Source organism: Mastomys coucha, unplaced genomic scaffold, assembly GCF_008632895.1.
Source record: "Mastomys coucha isolate ucsf_1 unplaced genomic scaffold, UCSF_Mcou_1 pScaffold3, whole genome shotgun sequence".
Classification (NCBI taxonomy): Eukaryota; Metazoa; Chordata; class Mammalia; order Rodentia; family Muridae; genus Mastomys; species Mastomys coucha.
This window is the reverse complement of record NW_022196909.1, coordinates 32450091-32460784: the sequence shown is the minus strand read 5'-3', so window position 1 is coordinate 32460784 and position 10694 is coordinate 32450091. Positions and strand designations below refer to the sequence as shown.

The 10694-nt window shown below is 47.0% G+C and overlaps 1 protein-coding gene and 1 long non-coding RNA gene across 3 annotated transcripts in view; one reads left to right on the top strand and one right to left on the bottom strand.

Annotated features, from left to right (window-relative positions):
- Positions 1 to 1843, top strand: part of LOC116075164 — a 4923-nt gene extending 3080 nt beyond the window's left edge. The window contains exon 3 of the long non-coding RNA XR_004112446.1: positions 1143 to 1843. This is a non-coding gene — a long non-coding RNA (uncharacterized LOC116075164). The remainder of the gene's footprint in view (positions 1 to 1142) is intronic.
- The window catches only part of Egr2 (early growth response 2), a 14579-nt gene extending 9795 nt beyond the window's left edge, over positions 1 to 4784 (bottom strand). Inside the window, exon 1 of one of the 2 annotated variants that reach the window (XM_031348178.1) lies at positions 4734 to 4784. The gene's annotated coding sequence lies outside the window, so the exon portion shown is untranslated. Of the gene's footprint in view, positions 1 to 4455; positions 4544 to 4733 lie in introns of those variants that run through there. The other variant, XM_031348176.1, reaches the window with a different exon arrangement.
- Positions 4785 to 10694: the final 5910 nt, after the last annotated feature.

Here is a 10694-nt window from a genome sequence, read left to right as displayed (position 1 = left end):
ACAAAAGGCTCGGGCAAAGTATCTATGCCAAAGCAATTGTTTCATAGCACTTAAGTACAGACACTTTTGTGTTTCAGCTGAATAATCTCACCAGGAAGGTCACCATTTGTTAGGGTGAAGACGGTGGGTTCTGGTCTTCCATTCAAACCCCAATGTTGCCACTCCCTGCCTGTGTGTACTTCAACACATTTCGTAGATGCTCTGCCCTGGTCCCCTTCATCTGGAAAGTGATTGGAATGACCATCGAGTTATTGTGATGATTAAATATAGTGGTAGGAAGTTGCCAGCATACTATTGCTGCATATTAAGTATGCAATAATTGTTACTTATTAGATGGTTTTCATTGCTTAATGCTGTGCACCAGGCACAACTTTAGCATTCTAGGTTCGTCACTGTGTCTCTCATAACCAATGTGAAAGAACGAGGTTAATCTTAACTATTTCATATATGGGGGGGGGGGCAAAGGCTTAGGGAGGGTACGTGACTTGCCCAAGTCACTACAGCAAGATGCAGGTCCAGAACATGGACTCAGCTGTGTTGGCCTCAGAGCTGTGTGTCTGAGCTCATGCGATGCACAGCTCCCATCAAATAAAAGCAGAAGAGTGGCTTCTCTTCAGATACTGAGGAAGGGAAGGTTCAGGGTAGTTCTCCCAAAATTCTGAGTTTCTGCTTCCAAGAACAATGAATTCATCATTACTGAGAAAGAAGGTTGGCAGGAAGAAAGGGAACCTTGGAGGTCGAAGTTTTTGTAATTCACTTTAAAAGAGATTATATCTTTTTGAAAAACCATCATCGAAGCCCAGAAAGCCCAGTTACATACTTAAAGTGATCTAAATAACGTACGCTTTCCTCCCCCCCCCCCCCCCCATCCCTGCCCCAGAAGGTTCAAAATATGGAACGACTGCTTCTTTGAGGAAAAGGTTGGGACTATCGAAGTGGTTGGAAATTTAGGGGATAGATGGTGCACACCTGCCAGCTCTACATTTAGAAAGCGGAGGTAGGGAGATGCCAAAAGTTTCATGCGTGGGATGTAGAGTGAATTTAAGTCCACCATAAGGAGCATTAATTTTTTTTTTTTGGCCTCAGTATGCCCTATGACCAAAACTTGTCTTGTGTGATCTGTCCATATTTTCTGTTACTAGCGTTTTTCCTAAACTGTGTCAGTCACCTGAGTTCAGAGGTATGAGACTGCTCTCCGTGTTCCAGCCAGCAGAGTTCTGGATGGGAACACAGTGTCTTCCAGGCAGTGAGAGAACCTCATAGATAACTCCTCATTAGTTCTGCTGGTCTTCCCGCATGCTATGTCAAACAGTTTCCCTTGGAGATACCACACTGCCAAGCAAGGACCTCCAGGATCCTCCTCTGAAGAGAATCTAGATACACCCCCCAACCCTTGGCATGAAGCAAAAGCCGCTCATTTCGGACGCACCACCCTCTGCAGTCAGTGTGGAGACCACTGAATGCAATGGCCGCCAGCAGAGATGAGCTAAGGGCGGATCTGCCTGAAGCCCTAGCTAGGCCCTTTCTTTCTGGTTGTTCTTCTCCCTGCCTGCTACAGGCAAGGGTACCTGAAGAACGCAAAGGACACAGGGCAAGGAATCCAGAGACATCTTCCCAGTTCCTTCCGTCACTTGGTAATGGCATGATTTGGAGTGAATGGTTGCTTCAGGGAGAGACCCTTTGAGCTTTCTGCCATCACGCCACTCTAGCCTTCCACGGGGGACAGGCTTTTCACTCCCATATCTATTGATGGTTTTTTTGTTTTGTTTTGTTTTGTTTTTCAAGACAGGGTTTCTCTGTATAGCCCTGGCTGTCCTGGAACTCACTCTGTAGACCAGGCTGGCCTCGAACTCAGAAATCCGCCTGCCTCTGCCTCCCAAGTGCTGGGATTAAAGGTGTGCACCACTACGCCCGGCCTTCTATTGATGGTTCTTGATCATGCGCCACAAAGATAAGGAGACGTGACATTCCCTCAAGCCCGTCATAACACTGAATAACGGCACCGGGTTTAGAAAGAGAGTTTGAGCCTTCGCTGTTTTGAACAGTCGGGGACACAGAGACATCGTGTGGAAAGGCAGTACAAAACCCTGACACTCTGTGCAAAACTGGAAAGGGGAAACAGGTTAGGAACTGCACCTATGGGCTACCCGTTCATAGCAAGGATGCTCACGATATGGTGGTGAGGGTGATAATAGTAATAATAGTAATAGTAATGAAAAAATAATAGTGGTTTGTATGTATCGAGCACCAAAGTGTACTAAGCCCTCCACTGCTGGTGCTGCCTGGTTGCCTTTGTTCTGCTCATCATGTTATGAAGCAGGTATCATTCTTCTTGTTACTTTAAGGGTGCAGAAACCAAGTCGCCAACCCTCGACTCCCTGTTCTAATTCAGTGGACGTCGTCAAGTACTCAAACTCCCGAGTGACCAACACTCACCCTACCTAGCCTGTGTAGCGAGGTGTGCCACCCCCCTTCTCAGAGTCTCTAGTTTTCTCATCATGAAGATGGAGACTGGTGTGGCTGACGCTGTTGTCCTTGGCTAGAGCATGGTGGGAGATCGCTAGTTGCTATCTCGCAGAGTGGTTGTTAGGCTGCAAGGGGTGAATGTAGATTAGGGTAAGGATGGAGGCCCAGTTGAGGCTAGGACAGAGACAGGGCATCTTTGAATGGGACCTCTTTGCTTGCTAGCAAATCCCGAACCTCCTTTCAAGTGGTCTCTTTTCCCCCTTCTCACTTTAGGGGGTGGTCCAGATCTGAGTTCTCCTTTTCATAGTGTGGAAGGGGGCTCCCCAGAGAATCGGGGTCTTTAGGATCAGTCCCAGTCTCTCTTGCTTCTCTTGCTGCAGACAGGCTAGACGCACAGTCACACTCCAGGCAACTGACAAAAATGTGTGTTTCTGCTCTGCGGGCTCACTGGGCTTGTCCCTGAGTCATGGGACAGTTTCAGTCAACAGTTTTATAAGCGCACAGGCAGTGTTTACCCCAGGGACCTGGTGACGTCCAGCCCAGAGTTTGCTTTTTATAAACAGGATTTTTTTTTCAGGAGACAGCCATGGGAGCTTTGAAAGGAAAAAAAAAATTTTTTTTGCAATTTAGATCCCTTTTTCTGATTGCGTCTCATGAAAGAACGCTGAAGACATGCCGCGAGTGGTTGATTTGGCCCCACATCTCTTAGCTCAGAAACACTAGAGGTGAAGAAGACCTCGACAGACGACTCTGCCCTATTACACATGCATTTCATCACCCTGTGTTTGCAAATAATGACAAATTCACCTATCCACAGGGAGCTCTGTGTGTGTGCGTGCAAAAGACAGCACATGTATGTATGTTGTATGTGTATCATATGTGTGTCAGTGTGTGTGCATGTGTATGTGTGTATGTATGTATGTGGATGTAAGTGTGTGTGTGTGTGTGTGCAAGAAACAGCACGTGTGTGTATGTCATATGTGTATCATATGTGTGTGTGCATGAGTTGGAGTGTGCATGTGTATGTGTACGCATGTGTATGTATGTATGTGGATGTAAGTGCATGTGTGTATATATGTTTGAGCATGTGTGTGTGTGTATGTGTGTATACACACCTATGTGCTCAGGACAAAACTTCGAAGCACTATTTAAGCCTTAGTACATCTGACTCACTCTCTCCAAGGTGGGAAGGGGCTGAGGATAAGCAGGCAGGGGAGCCAGAGCCAGTGAGTGCCCAAACACAGGCTTGTAACGCTTCCAAACACCCAGGACGAACTTGACTATGTCCCTTAATCTCTCCATTTGTCAAGCACCTTCTGTATTCAGATCACAGGACACGCTAAGTGCTGGCAAGTGTCAGTGAACAAAACTCTCTGGAAGTTCTTGTGGGTTTGTTTTAGGAACCAAAAAAGGGAAGACTGGAGTGTGCAGCGTCTTCCCCTTGGCTTCAGCCAGAATCCTGTTTCAACCACCCACACTCGGGTAGGTATCTCTCCTAAGGCCATCAGAGGAAGAATACCAGACTAGCTTTGATAACTCACTCCCGTGTCTACTCTCACACGGCATTCCTCAGCGATAGACTACACCCCCTTTTCATTATGAATTTTATTTTGTTTTCTCCTCGGGAGACTTGAAAGGACTTAGTCACAGCGTTGCAAGAACCAGTCACCAAATGGACTGTTGCCCTTGGCCTTTTCTGAAACCTGTAGACAAAAATCCCAGTTCTCAGGAGTCGGTCTTGGGATCTGGGCTTTTGGGTCCATTTCCCCTCTAAAAACGTCACAGTGAACGTCCCAATTGCCCAGACTTCCCCACCATTGGAAAGCCTAATTAGTTATGTTTTAGATGTTCCTCGAACCTTTCCTAATCCCGTTCCCCAACATGACTGCTTTTCAGATGCATAGCATAACCTTTTGATGCCGACAGCCTTGACCACCTTCCCTCTGCCCAGAGAAGCCAAGTGAACCCCAGAGAGCTCAGGCGTCTTACCCAGGGCCACACAGCCAGAGAGGGATCAGAGGCAGTCGTCTCCACCATGCCTCCAGAGGCCGCCGAGCTTGAGTTTCTAGTCTGAGAAATGGGTGTCCCAAGTACTGGTTGGAAACTGGTTGGGAAGGCTCAGGCATGCGAAAGCTTGTGCAATGTCTGAGAACGGGGATGGCGAGTGGCCAGCTATCATGAAGGTCAGCTGTAGGCATCTCCACAGCTGTGACTGACCCCGTTCGTACCCTCGTGTCCTGTTAGGTAAAATGGTTAAAGACTAGTACCGTCAAGGTGAGGAGCTGCCACCAGCCAGACAGATCTTCACCTCATAGGTCCTGGGAGGTGATTCTGGGTGCCATCGCTCTTCAGTTCCAGCCTCTGAGCCCTCACTTGTCCCAATTTTATGAGGGCTGGCACTGACTCCGCGATTGCCACCCTCTTGGTTATCTATCAGCCTGTGGTGCAATCATACCTAAGAGAGATTGTCATCTGTGTGGGGTGGCTTAAGTGTGCATGGGTCTTAACTGGGATGACCAGCCTGACCAGGGAGATGGGACAAGCTGAGCAGCTTTCTAACAGACAGCCTTAATGGTTTTGCTTTCTCCACACCCAGTTACCCTTGTGCTGTGGTGTGCTCAGAGAAAGCCACACAGTATCTATCATTTACTCGTCTGGCTATGACTGACCCCCACACTCTCTTGTTTGTGTATGGAGTAACCTGCCAATCACAAAGGCTGTTCCAGAGCACTGATCTTCCTGTGGCTCACCATCCTGCCCATCCCTGAAGTGTTCCGGGGCCCTTCCTGTCTCGGAACCTATGGGCTGGCTGCTCCTTTTGCCTAGAGAGGCGGTTCTCAACCTATGGGTAGTGACTCCCTTTGTGGGTGAGTTGGACAAGCTTTTCACAGGGGTGGCCTAAGACCCTCACAAAACACCAGTACTTTCATTATGATTCAAAACAGTAGCAAAGTTACAGTTAAGAGGCAGCAATGAGAATAATTTGATGGTTGGGGGCGGGGTCACCACATGATGAGATGTACAAAAAAAAAAAAAAGGTTGTAGCATTAGCAAGATTGAGAACTGCTGGCTCAGAGTTGACCTTTTGGGCACCCTGTGTCCAGGTCCTGTTTGGATGTGGGAGCCTTTCCTTCTCAGCCCTCCCTAATCATCCCAGTCACCATGCCCACTATCAGGCCCCTTGTCCTCACTGAGGTGGTCATGCTTAGTGGCTCTCAGTCCCTTGTCCTGGCCAACACTGGGTCCCCATTGCTGGCAGGAAACAAAGTGAGACTTGGTTCCTTGATCAGCCAGGTTTGGGATCTACAGCTTCATCTTGGTACCTTTGGCTCTCTGAGTCCCACGGTCCTCATGTGCGTGCGTGCGTGCGTTACAAGGCACCAGTGTATGTAACATCCCAGGCCCTGCGCAGCACCGGCAGTCTCTTATTATCTGGCCCCGAATCTGTGGGGAATTCAAGGGCTGTGGTCTCAACCGTCGCCCACACTTGATGGCCCAAGGGAGGCATCACCCCAGGAGATAAAGGTCTATGGAAGAGGCTTCATTCCAACAAAGGGCTTAGGCCAGGCTTTCTCCCAGGAAGAGACTGGATGGGCCTGGGAAGAATTTTTGTTCCTTGAAATCCTTTCGATTAACTCCTGTTTGTTGGCTCGCTCACGCCAAGGCATTTGCACACAAAGGAGGCAAACCCACGTGCAGATATAAATAGGGCGATGCTCAGGAGGAGGAGAAGAACTAACTGTAGCCACATGGGCTGCTTTTTTACTTGGATAAAGAAAGATGGAGGAAAGGCCATCCAGTGACTGTCCCACCTGGGGATCCATCCCATATAGTTTCCAAACCGCAGACACTATTGTGGATGCCAACAAGTGCTTGCTGACAGGAGCCTGTTAGAGCTGTCTCTTGAGAGGCTCTGCCAGTGCCTGACAAATACAGAAGTGGATGCTCACAGACATCCATTGGACTGAGAACAGGGTCTCCAATGGAGGAGCTAGAGAAAGGACCCGAGGAACTTAAGGTGTTTGTAGCCCCACAGGTGGAACAACAATACAAACCAACCAGTACCCTCAGAGCTCCCAGGGACTAAACCACCCACCAAAAAGTACACATGGAGGAACCCATGGCTCCAGCCACATATGTAGCAAAGGACGGATTTATGGGACATCAATGAGAGGAGAGGCCCTTGGTCTTGTGAAGGCTTGATGCCCCAGTGTAGGGGAATGCCAGGACAGGGAAGCAGGAGTGGGTGGGTTAGTGAGCAGGGGGAGGGGGGTGGGATAAGGGGGTTTTTGGAGGGGAAATGGGGAAAGGGGATAAAATTTGAAATGTAAATGAAGAAAATACCTAATTAAAAGAAAAAAAGAAAAGAAAAGTGGATTATCCTTTCTCAGTCTCCAGGCCAGGAACTCCCCGGGAGGAGTTCACACCACCTCCAAAGCGTGTTCTGCTTCAGGTAGCACAGAGAACAGCGGAATGGAAACAGTTAATAAGAGGCGAAGGAGTTGTTTTGTTCCCAACTAATTAGGGTTCAGAACCATAAAGCAACATGCATTATTTCATGGATGGCAGTTAAGGCTACATGTTGTTTTTGAATGAATGCTGCTAAATTTCAGTTAAGTAAACACCATTATTATCCACGTTCGGCTTTGAATATGCTAATGACACTCCTGTTGGTCCACTTTAATTTCAGCAATGTATTTTAATTGGCACTGTAGAAAGGAAACCATAATTTATATAATTTTTAGAAAATCAAGAATAGGTTGGCTTAATTACAGCCTGGTTATTTAAAATGCACGCACACATACAAACCAACACCCGGTGTAAAAGGAAAAAATGGGCTTGCGAAGATGTAAAGGCAAGCATTTTATCACCAGGGTCCAAAAGGAGCTAAAATGTCAGGGGTCTCTAGTCACTGACACTCTCCTGTCATCTGTTCGGCCCAGGAGGAGCAATACTGGCAAAATCATCCAGTTGAGACCTGTGTAGGGTGCTGAGGCTGGTGTAAGAGTTTAGAAGGAATAAAGGACGAACTAGAGCCCTTGGCCTTTGAAACAGGATTCTAGCACAGAGGCAGGGAAGTGTACAAATACAGAGAGTGTGCACAAGATAGGATAGCTACTGTCGGACAGGTTCAACACACTGCTACAGGCCTGAGGAGGGGCGGGGACAGTCAGGGGTGTGGAACAAGTCACATGAAGGCTATTTATTTTCCCTGCCCTTCATAAATGGTGCGCTTGTCTACATTAAATATACTGGAATGCCTGTGAGAGACAATCCCTAAACAATCAATGCATCAACTGATTGATGGCTATTCATTCACAGGGAGCACATGCCAAGCATATGTTATAGCACCCATTGGGTAGCATTAGTCCACACTGGGAATTTACTTGGAGACTGACAGAGTCTAGCTCCTGAAGATGCAGATCCGTAAATGTAAGTTCTTTGTGTATTTTTTGTTCCTTAAGTTTCTGAGCAAAGACTGTCAGACTCAGCTACAAGAATGAAAAACAAAATTTGCATATACCACCCCAAAGTGAAGGCTACCATATCTAACATCCATTAAGCGCTCGTTTCCCTGAAGAATATTTTGAGAGTAACTTCGAAGGCATCAAAAGGTTGCTGTGTGACTCCATGTGGAGGAGGAAATTGTGTTCTCAATCACATTTGACTGGTTTATCTAGTCAATGGATAGGAAATAAGAGTGTGGCCTTGAAACCTTCATAGCACTGGATGTAGAGGTTGGAGAGATGGCTCAGGAGTCAAGAGCACAGGATGATCTTCCAGAGAACCCCAGGTTCAACTCCCAGCATCCGTATGGCCCTTTACCGTAGTCTGTTGTGGCACTATTCCAGGGGGGATCTGATTTTCTCTTCTGGCCTCTGCAGGCACAGGCACGCACTTGGTGGACAGGTATCCATTCAGACAAAACACCCATACACACAAATAAGAAAACAAATAAAATATTCTCAAGAAATGCTTACACAGCTGGATGTAGAAAGGACCCTTCCACATCCCACGCTGTAGCAGGTCCCCAAAGATGGGCTTTCCTTAGCCAACTAGCAGGCCTTGTGGCTGGTGCCTCCAGAATTGTCACTCCTGTCAAATGGGTAGCTGTGGTCTTCCCGTGTGGACCAGTCAGGTCCTCTCAGGATTGCTGCTATCGATGAGCCGGAGAGGGAAGTTGTCTCATTTAGTTTCTGCCTCACTTCATACCTCCACAGAGCTCCTGCATGGAGTAGGACCCCAGAGTACATCTGGACTGCAGTAGCTGAACATGAGAAGCCAGGGGAAACCCAGTTCACAACAGGGCGGCTCTGATTTAGGAGACCCGAGACATCAGGAAATTGGGATAACCGGTCCTCCCTACATCACACTCTACTCCACTCTCGTACAGACCGTGGATCCACTTGATGCCCAGATGAGACTCTACAAAATGACGGGGACTTCAAGAGAAGAATGGAAACGTGTGTACTCTTGGAACAGTCTCCATTTGGAATAAATTTCAGAATAGGAGATAGATTATTTAGCGTTCAATGAATTAAAAACAAAAATGGACATTGTATTGGTTCTGTTTCAGTGATTTTAATTAACTTTCAGACATCTCCAGCCATAACCGCCATTTATCATTCTATTAGAGACAAAATGGGATAGACATAGATACAACTAAATGTTAATTGGTATAATTACTCAGTTAATATTTTAAGACTCGCTGCTTGATTTTCTGTATTTCTGTCATCTTGTGCTTTGAGCTCCTTGTGAAGTTTCTTTTTCTCTTTTTATTTTTTAAGAACTTTCTCTTCATCTCCCACAGAGTTATTTTTTTCACTCTGGGTTTGCTAGTTATTAGTCAGAGATGATAATAATAATTTTTTTTTCTTAAAGTGCAGGCTGCAGCTGAGAATTTCCAAACTGCAGTGACTCACGTCTGGAGTAGTCATTTACCCCCAAACCCAGAGTCAGAGCGCTATGCCAGGAAGAGGCTCAGGCCTTCCCACTTTTAACAGGCCAGTGGTGCCGTGACCCTCTCACCACGTGGGGTGGCTTTCCTAGACCAATCAGTGGGAACTGTTGTGGACCCCACAAAAGGGACCTCAGAGGATGTCTCCAGTTATCATGTCCCTCAGACCAGTAGCTGCCATGTTCACCCGGCCTCAGCATCATTGGATGTGTGCTGTCTCAAGGGTATGCTCCATTGCTACACAGCGACAGGTATTAGCACGTTCACAGTACAGTCTGGGAGGGGCTGGCCCTTAGCAGGAACCAATCTTGCTGGTGTTCTACCTGGCTCAGGGATTAGCCTTTCTGGCTTGAATCATTATTTTATTTTGCATTCTTCTCCATTTGTGTCACTAAATAAAGGGGATGGGGAGATAGCTCAGTGGCGAAAGTGCTTGTAAGCATAAGGAGCTGAGTTCGAACCTCCAGCACCCATGTAAAAAGCAGAATGAGCACCTGGTTGTAATCTAGCTCTGGTGTGGCAGAGTCGGGCAGATGCCTAGGGCCTTGTTAGCCTGCTGTTCTAGCTCACTTGGTGAGCTTCAGGTTCAATGCAAGACCCTATCTCAAAGTACAGAGTGGAGAGAGACTGAGGGAGGCCTCCAATGTAGACCTCTGACTTACACACACGAGGTGGGGGAAGGAGAGAGAGAGAGAGAATAAATATAAGTATTTTAAAAGGAAACGATATTGGTAATGGAAAAATTGAAGCCTGTGTCATTTGCATAATAAAAATGAAACCAGGCAAATAGATGGTATTTTAGAGTTTTCAGCCAACACAGGGAAGTGTCTGCTAAGAGAGTCTGTGTGTGGACCAACCCACTGCTTACCTGGGATTAAAGCAGGCTGGCTCTTCACTGCCAGCTTACATAGTAAATATGGTGGAAGAAACCCAAACAGAACAGTCGCTGACCAGTGGGGCTGAAGCTCTGGCTTAAAGGTCAATAACCCAGCCCAGACTCAAGGCTTGGAGGCCAGGGCCTCAACAAAGCCATCAGCTGATGGCACGGGCCAGTTTGTGAGTGAGACAGCCCATCAGCTGATGGCATGGGCCAGTTTGTGAGTCAGATAGCCTATCCACTGCGGGCCAGTTTGTGTATGGGATAGCCCATCAGCTGATGGTGTGGGCCAGTTTGTATGGAAGATAAGAATAGAAAGAATACAAACTTTGAAAAGATAGACTAGTGAAAACTAATAAAAACATATAAAAATCTGGATTAGAGATAGAATAT